Source organism: Salvelinus alpinus, chromosome 10, assembly GCF_045679555.1.
Source record: "Salvelinus alpinus chromosome 10, SLU_Salpinus.1, whole genome shotgun sequence".
Lineage (NCBI taxonomy): Eukaryota > Metazoa > Chordata > Actinopteri > Salmoniformes > Salmonidae > Salvelinus > Salvelinus alpinus.
Genome location: NC_092095.1, coordinates 76708409 through 76716675, shown reverse-complemented (window position 1 = coordinate 76716675; position 8267 = coordinate 76708409).

Below are 8267 nucleotides of genomic sequence, written 5' to 3'. Positions count from 1 at the left end.
AGGTAGGAATAAACGTCTCCTTCTCAGGTAGGAATAAACGTCTCCTTCTCAGGTAGGAATAAACGTCTCCTTCTCAGGTAGGAATAAACATCTCCTCTCAGGTAGGAATAAACGTCTCCTTCTCAGGTAGGAATAAACGTCTCCCTCTCAGGTAGGAATAAACAGCTCCTTCTCAGGTAGGAATAAACGTCTCCTTCTCAGGTAGGAATAAACGTCTCCTTCTCAGGTAGGAATAAACGTCTCCTTCTCAGGTAGGAATAAACGTCTCCTTCTCAGGTAGGAATAAACGTCTCCTTCTCAGGTAGGAATAAACAGCTCCTTCTCAGGTAGGAATAAACGTCTCCTTCTCAGGTAGGAATAAACGTCTCCTTCTCAGGTAGGAATAAACGTCTCCTTCTCAGGTAGGAATAAACGTCTCCTTCTCAGGTAGGAATAAACGTCTCCTTCTCAGGTAGGAATAAACATCTCCTCTCAGGTAGGAATAAACGTCTCCTTCTCAGGTAGGAATAAACGTCTCCTTCTCAGGTAGGAATAAACGTCTCCTTCTCAGTTAGGCATAAACGTCTCCTTCTCAGGTAGGAATAAACGTCTCCTTCTCAGGTAGGAATAAACGTCTCCTTCTCAGGTAGGAATAAACGTCTCCTTCTCAGGTAGGAATAAACGTCTCCTTCTCAGGTAGGAATAAACGTCTCTGAGTGTGAAAAACACCATGAATACATGGAATGAAGCCTGGGGTCTTTGGGAGGTCTTGCCCCTGAACTTAGTCCCACTGATCTTAACCAAGCAGCTACATGTCACTCATGTTCAATTGACCAATGAGTGTTCGGTATCTAGTGAGTTTGGTTATTGGTCAGGTTTCTACAGACCAATGGGTGTAAGTGTTAAGGTGTCATGCAGTGGAAACAAAAGTCACTTGTGTGTTTGATTCATGTTCCTGCAAATGAGTCAAAATGTATTTCCAAGTCATCAGTTCGTCTCTCTCCCATATAATGTTCTGGCAAAATGTTTTGGGGACACTGGGGCAAACTTCAGGTCTGCTGAGCACAAACTTGAACGTTGTTTAAAATTCTGCGTTTACTGTGAACACCGAGTCTGAACCCGCTTTAAGTTACAGTTCTAACAGGGGTCAAGTTGGCTACTGTGGCTATTTGATCATAATGTAGGACCTACCAGAGTGGCCGACCATCAAAAACAACGGAGAATAATGCATCACCATAACATTATAACATGGAAATAGCTGTTCTATCATTCAGCCGACAGTAGCAGCCGACGTGAGGTGTTCAATGTAGGCCAACATTCAATGAGACTTTTGAAAAAAGCATTCAGGACTTGACATTAATCTGTTTATCCACTTGTCCTTCAGACGAGGAGGGGACTGAACATGTCTGTTGTGTTGTTTGATGCAAGAAACCACTTTACAAAATAAAATGTATTATTATTCCCATAACATTACTACAGAACATCTGAAATGATGCTACCATCTGCCTATTGGCTACCTTCTTTATTCAAGCCAGTCGAAAAATTACAACTCTGCCCCTTTAAGACAAGAACAAAAAGCTCTTCACCTGACTGGCTTTTCAAATACGTCTAGAAATGTAAACGTTTTGTGCTCTTCCAGGAAGTAACCAGTCCCCTAGAGCTGACTACAAACCATCTATAACTGGGCTAATAACTCACTAACTAGTACAGGATATGACCTATAACTGGGCTAATAAATCACTAACTAGTACAGGATATGACCTATAACTGGGCTAATAACTCACTAACTAGTACAGGATATGACCTATAACACTGGGCTAATAACTCACTAACTAGTACAGGATATGACCTATAACACTGGGCTAATAACTCACTAACTAGTACAGGATATGACCAATAACTGGGCTAATAACTCACTAACTAGTACAGGATATGACCTATAACTGGGATAATAACTCACTAACTAGTACAGGATATGACCTATAACTGGGCTAATAACTCACTAACTAGTACAGGATATGACCTATAACTGGGATAATAACTCACTAACTAGTACAGGATATGACCTATAACTGGGCTAATAACTCACTAACTAGTACAGAATATAAACTAAACGTTCTATAACTGGGCTAATAACTCACTAACTAGTACAGGATATGACCTATAACTGGGCTAATAACTCACTAACTAGTACAGGATATGACCTATAACTGGGCTAATAACTCACTAACTAGTACAGGATATGACCTATAACTGGGCTAATAACTCACTAACTAGTACAGGCCATGACCTATAACTGGGCTAATAACTCACTAACTAGTACAGGATATGACCTATAACTGGGCTAATAACTCACTAACTAGTTCAGAATATAAACTAAATGATCTATAACTGGGCTAATAACTCACTAACTAGTACAGGATATGACCTATAACTGGGCTAATAACTCACTAACTAGTACAGGATATGACCTATAACTGGGCTAATAACTCACTAACTAGTACAGGATATGACCTATAACTGGGCTAATAACTCACTAACTAGTACAGGATATGACCTATAACTGGGCTAATAACTCACTAACTAGTACAGGATATGACCTATAACTGGGCTAATAACTCACTAACTAGTACAGGATATGACCTATAACTGGGCTAATAACTCACTAACTAGTACAGGATATGACCTATAACTGGGCTAATAACTCACTAACTAGTTCAGAATATAAACTAAATGATCTATAACTGGGCTAATAACTCACTAACTAGTACAGGATATGACCTATAACTGGGCTAATAACTCACTAACTAGTACAGGATATGACCTATAACTGGGCTAATAACTCACTAACTAGTACAGGATATGACCTATAACTGGGCTAATAACTCACTAACTAGTACAGGATATGACCTATAACTGGGCTAATAACTCACTAACTAGTACAGGATATGACCTATAACTGGGATAATACCTCACTAACTAGTTCAGAATATAAACTAAACATGCTCAAGCGGCTACATGCAGATCTCTCTTTGATCTCAAAACAAGAGCATCTATTCACGACCACAGCTGTCAACACAGTTCAAAGTGAACGACACAGATCCATATATGGCAATGGTTGATTTGCATATAGTCCAAACTGCAGCTTTGATTGGTTATGAAGCACCGGGCTGAGTAGCGTACAATAGAATCCTAGTCTGATGCGTTCTTCCTACAACAAAATATCCTGTATATCCCATCCTAGTTCCTGTATTCCTCAACAGTAATCATTTAGTCTGCATATCCCATCGCAGCTCCTATATTCCTCAACAACAGTAATAATTGAGTCAGTACATCCCAGCTCCTATATTCCCCAACAGTAATAATTGAGTCAGTACATCCCAGCTCCTATATTCCTCAACAACAGTAATAATTGAGTCAGTACCTCCCAGCTCCTATATTCCTCAAAAACAGTAATAATTGAGTCAGTACATCCCAACTCCTATATTCCTCAACAACAGTAATAATTGAGTCAGTACATCCCAACTCCTATATTCCTCAACAGTAATAATTGAGTCAGTACATCCCAGCTCCTATTTTCCTCAACAACAGTAATAATTCAGTCAGTACATCCCAGCACCTATATTCCTCAACAACAGTAATAATTGAGTCAGTACATCCCGGCTCCTATATTCCTCAACAACAGTAATAATTGAGTCAGTACATCCCAGCTCCTATATTCCTCAACAACAGTAATAATTGAGTCAGTACATCCCAGCTCCTATATTCCCCAACAACAGTAATAATTGAGTCAGTACCTCCCAGCTCCTATATTCCTCAACAACAGTAATAATTGAGTCAGTACATCCCAGCTCCTATATTCCTCAACAACAGTAATAATTGAGTCAGTACATCCCAGCTCCTATATTCCTCAACAACAGTAATAATTGAGTCAGTACATCCCAGCTCCTATATTCCCCAACAACAGTAATAATTGAGTCAGTACATCCCAGCTCCTATATTCCCCAACAACAGTAATAATTGAGTCAGTACATCCCAGCTCCTATATTCCTCAACAACAGTAATAACTGAGTCAGTACATCCCAGCTCCTATATTCCCCAACAACAGTAATAATTGAGTCAGTACCTCCCAGCTCCTATATTCCTCAACAACAGTAATAATTGAGTCAGTACATCCCAGCTCCTATATTCCCCAACAACAGTAATAATTGAGTCAGTACATCCCAGCTCCTATATTCCCCAACAACAGTAATAATTGAGTCAGTACATCCCAGCTCCTATATTCCCCAACAACAGTAATAATTGAGTCAGTACCTCCCAGCTCCTATATTCCTCAACAACAGTAATAACTGAGTCAGTACATCCCAGCTCCTATATTCCCCAACACAGTAATAATTGAGTCAGTACATCCCAGCTCCTATATTCCCCAACAACAGTAATAATTGAGTCAGTACATCCCAGCTCCTATATTCCCCAACAACAGTAATAATTGAGTCAGTACCTCCCAGCTCCTATATTCCTCAACAACAGTAATAACTGAGTCAGTACATCCCAGCTCCTATATTCCCCAACAGTAATTATTGAGTCAGTACATCCCATCTCCTATATTCCCCAACAACAGTAATAATTGAGTCAGTACATCCCAGCTCCTATATTCCTCAACAACAGTAATAACTGAGTCAGTACATCCCAGCTCCTATATTCCTCAACAACAGTAATAACTGAGTCAGTACATCCCAGCTCCTATATTCCCCAACAACAGTAATAACTGAGTCAGTACATCCCAGCTCCTATATTCCTCAACAACAGTAATAACTGAGTCAGTACATCCCAGCTCCTATATTCCTCAACAACAGTAATAACTGAGTCAGTACATCCCAGCTCCTATATTCCTCAACAACAGTAATAACTGAGTCAGTACATCCCAGCTCCTATATTCCTCAACAACAGTAATAACTGAGTCAGTACATCCCAGCTCCTATATTCCTCAACAACAGTAATAACTGAGTCAGTACATCCCAGCTCCTATATTCCCCAACAACAGTAATAACTGAGTCAGTACATCCCAGCTCCTATATTCCTCAACAACAGTAATAACTGAGTCAGTACATCCCAGCTCCTATATTCCTCAACAACAGTAATAACTGAGTAAGTACATCCCAGCTCCTATATTCCCCAACAGTAATAACTGAGTCAGTACATCCCAGCTCCTATATTCCTCAACAACAGTAATAATTGAGTCATTCCTCAACAACAGTAATAATTGAGTCAGTACATCCCAAAAATTACAAAAGTTTCACTAGGAGAATGTTCTGACCTATACTCTAAAATCACATACACAACTTGATCTATTTCCCATTCACTGTTTGGAGGGAAAACTGTTGGAATGTTAATTTAATTTAAAAGAGGAACCATTTGGTGGTATTTTTCATTCATGTTATAGTTGGTTGATTCAAACTAGGAGTTAGGAATGAAACTGACAAAGTGTGTGTGTGTGTGTGTGTGTGTGTGTGTGTGTGTGTGTGTGTGTGTGTGTGTGTGTGTGTGTGTGTGTGTGTGTGGGTGTGTGTGTGTGTCTGTGTGTGTAAGTGGTTGTTCATATGACAAACAGGAGAAGGAGAGTGGTAATCATATGGGAAGAGTAATGTGGAGTTCACAGAGAGAGGGATGAATATTTGATGGAATGAAAACGGGAGCGGAGAGAGAGAGAGATGAGGCGGTTTAAAAGTTTAATGTGGATCCAGATGCTGCTGCACTTAAGTGGGAAGGAAGAGGAGGATGAGGAGGATGAGAGTGATGTGTGCAGCCAGTGGTCTAAATTAGTGGGAAGAACAATGGGCGAGAAGACGGGAGGAGTGACTGTGTGTGTGTGTGTCTCTCTGTGTGTGTGTGTGTCTCTCTGTGTGTGTGTGTGTCTCTCTCTCTCTGTGTGTGTGTCTCTGTGTGGTTGAGGACAACAGGTCCACCAGCTCCACTCTGACAACAACAGTTCTGACAGCAGAGCTCAGGGGACCACCACACACACACACACACACACACACACACACACACACACACACACACGAGGAAAGAGACAGAGGACAGACTGTAACCAACAGAGATCCTGTCAGAGAGCGAAATAACGGACCTGCATTAACCATGAGCTGTGACTCACAGCCCCGTACAGCGTTACAGAACCCTCCCAGGTCTGTGACTCACAGCCCCGTACAGCGTTACAGAACCCTCCCAGGTCTGTGACTCACAGCCCCGTACAGCGTTACAGAACCCTCCCAGGTATGTGACTCACAGCCCCGTACAGCGTTACAGAACCCTCCCAGGTATGTGACTCACAGGCCCGTACAGCGTTACAGAACCCTCCCAGGTCTGTGACTCACAGCCCCGTACAGCGTTACAGAACACTCCCAGGTATGTGACTCACAGCCCCGTACAGCGTTACAGAACACTCCCAGGTCTGTGACTCACAGGCCCGTACAGCGTTACAGAACCCTCCCAGGTCTGTGACTCACAGCCCCGTACAGCGTTACAGAACCCTCCCAGGTCTGTGACTCACAGCCCCGTACAGCGTTACAGAACCCTCCCAGGTCTGTGACTCACAGCCCCGTACAGCGTTACAGAACCCTCCCAGGTCTGTGTCTGTTTCTCTCTCCGTGCTGTAATTCTCTACAGACTTGGAGCCCACTGTTCCTCTATTCATTAACATGAAGCCACTACATCAGACCTGCTGGTTTCATTACATCAGGCCTGCTGGTTTCATTACATCAGACCTGCTGGTTTCATTACATCAGACCTGCTGGTTTCATTACTGTAGACATGAAGCCACTACATCAGACCTGCTGGTTTCATTACTGTAGACATGAAGCCACTACATCAGACCTGCTTGTTTCATTACTGTAGACATGAAGCCACTACATCAGACCTGCTGGTTTCATTATTTATAGTATATTTAGTTTGTATTTATTATTCTGAATGTGTTGTATAGTTGTCCTCAGGGCACAATTGTAAATGAGTCTCTGGTCTCAATGGGTTCCCCTGAAAAAATGTAAGTTAAATTAATAGTTTAAAAAAAACACCTGATCCATCAATGTTGGAAGGAGAAACGCCTCTGTAGAGAATTACACCTGATTCCAAGATATAGTCAAGATAAGCAACTTAAAGTAACATGTCTGGCAATGAAGTGTCACATTTCCCATTTTCACAAACTCTGGAAAAAAAGCAGCAAAGCATTTTGAATGTCGCGGGTCAGAAAGGTGGATAACACAGAGGTCTTATTAGACTCAGTGAAAACCTTCTAGAGACTTCCGAACCAGACGGATAGTTCTATTAGACTGAGTTGTACCGTGTTGCTCTGACAAAGCCATTGATTTCAGCCTGACTAAACATTCTAGCAGCAGAAAATAAAACACGAATAGTCTATGAGTTTTTCTGAGAACAGCCAATCACAGCCCAGGAAACCAGCAGGCTACAGGACAACAACACTCAAGCTGATCTGTACAATCACAGCCCAGGAAACCAGCAGGCTACAGGACAATAACACTCAAGCTGATCTGTACAATCACAGCCCAGGAAACCAGCAGGCTACAGGACAACAACACTCAAGCTGATCTGTACAATCACAGCCCAGGAAACCAGCAGGCTACAGGACAATAACACTCAGGCTGATCTGTTCAATCACAGCCCAGGAAACCGCAGGCTACAGGACAATAACACTCAGGCTGATCTGTTCAATCACAGCCCAGGAAACCGCAGGCTACAGGACAATAACACTCAGGCTGATCTGTTCAATCACAGCCCAGGAAACCGCAGGCTACAGGACAATAACACTCAGGCTGATCTGTTCAATCACAGCCCAGGAAACCGCAGGCTACAACTGTAGGCTACAGTAACAGACGAACCAGGCCGAACTGAAATAACGACGTAATAACGACTATATGCTGTTCCCATTGAGGGTCGACCCCAATTAGTCGATTGTTTGATCGTTAAGCTGTTGGTCGACCAAGATTGTTTTAGCAGAGCGGTAAACAAATATATTTATATTCACGCCTATCTCAGTGAATTAATCCATTGCCGAGGTCGAGACTAAAAGCCAATTTACGCTTGATCCGCCGGAGGCTCCCTACGGAGGGTTTGACGCAATTGGGCAGCCTCCAGAGGAGTGTAGAGGCCGTACCACGTCGCCATGCGCCGTTCGTTGTAGACAGGCCATGTGTAGCCAATGTGATTAATAGGATGTTTATTTTTTTAAATCAGGATATTTTCTACCTGCAGGCTGCAGTGTTTTTATTTGTTGA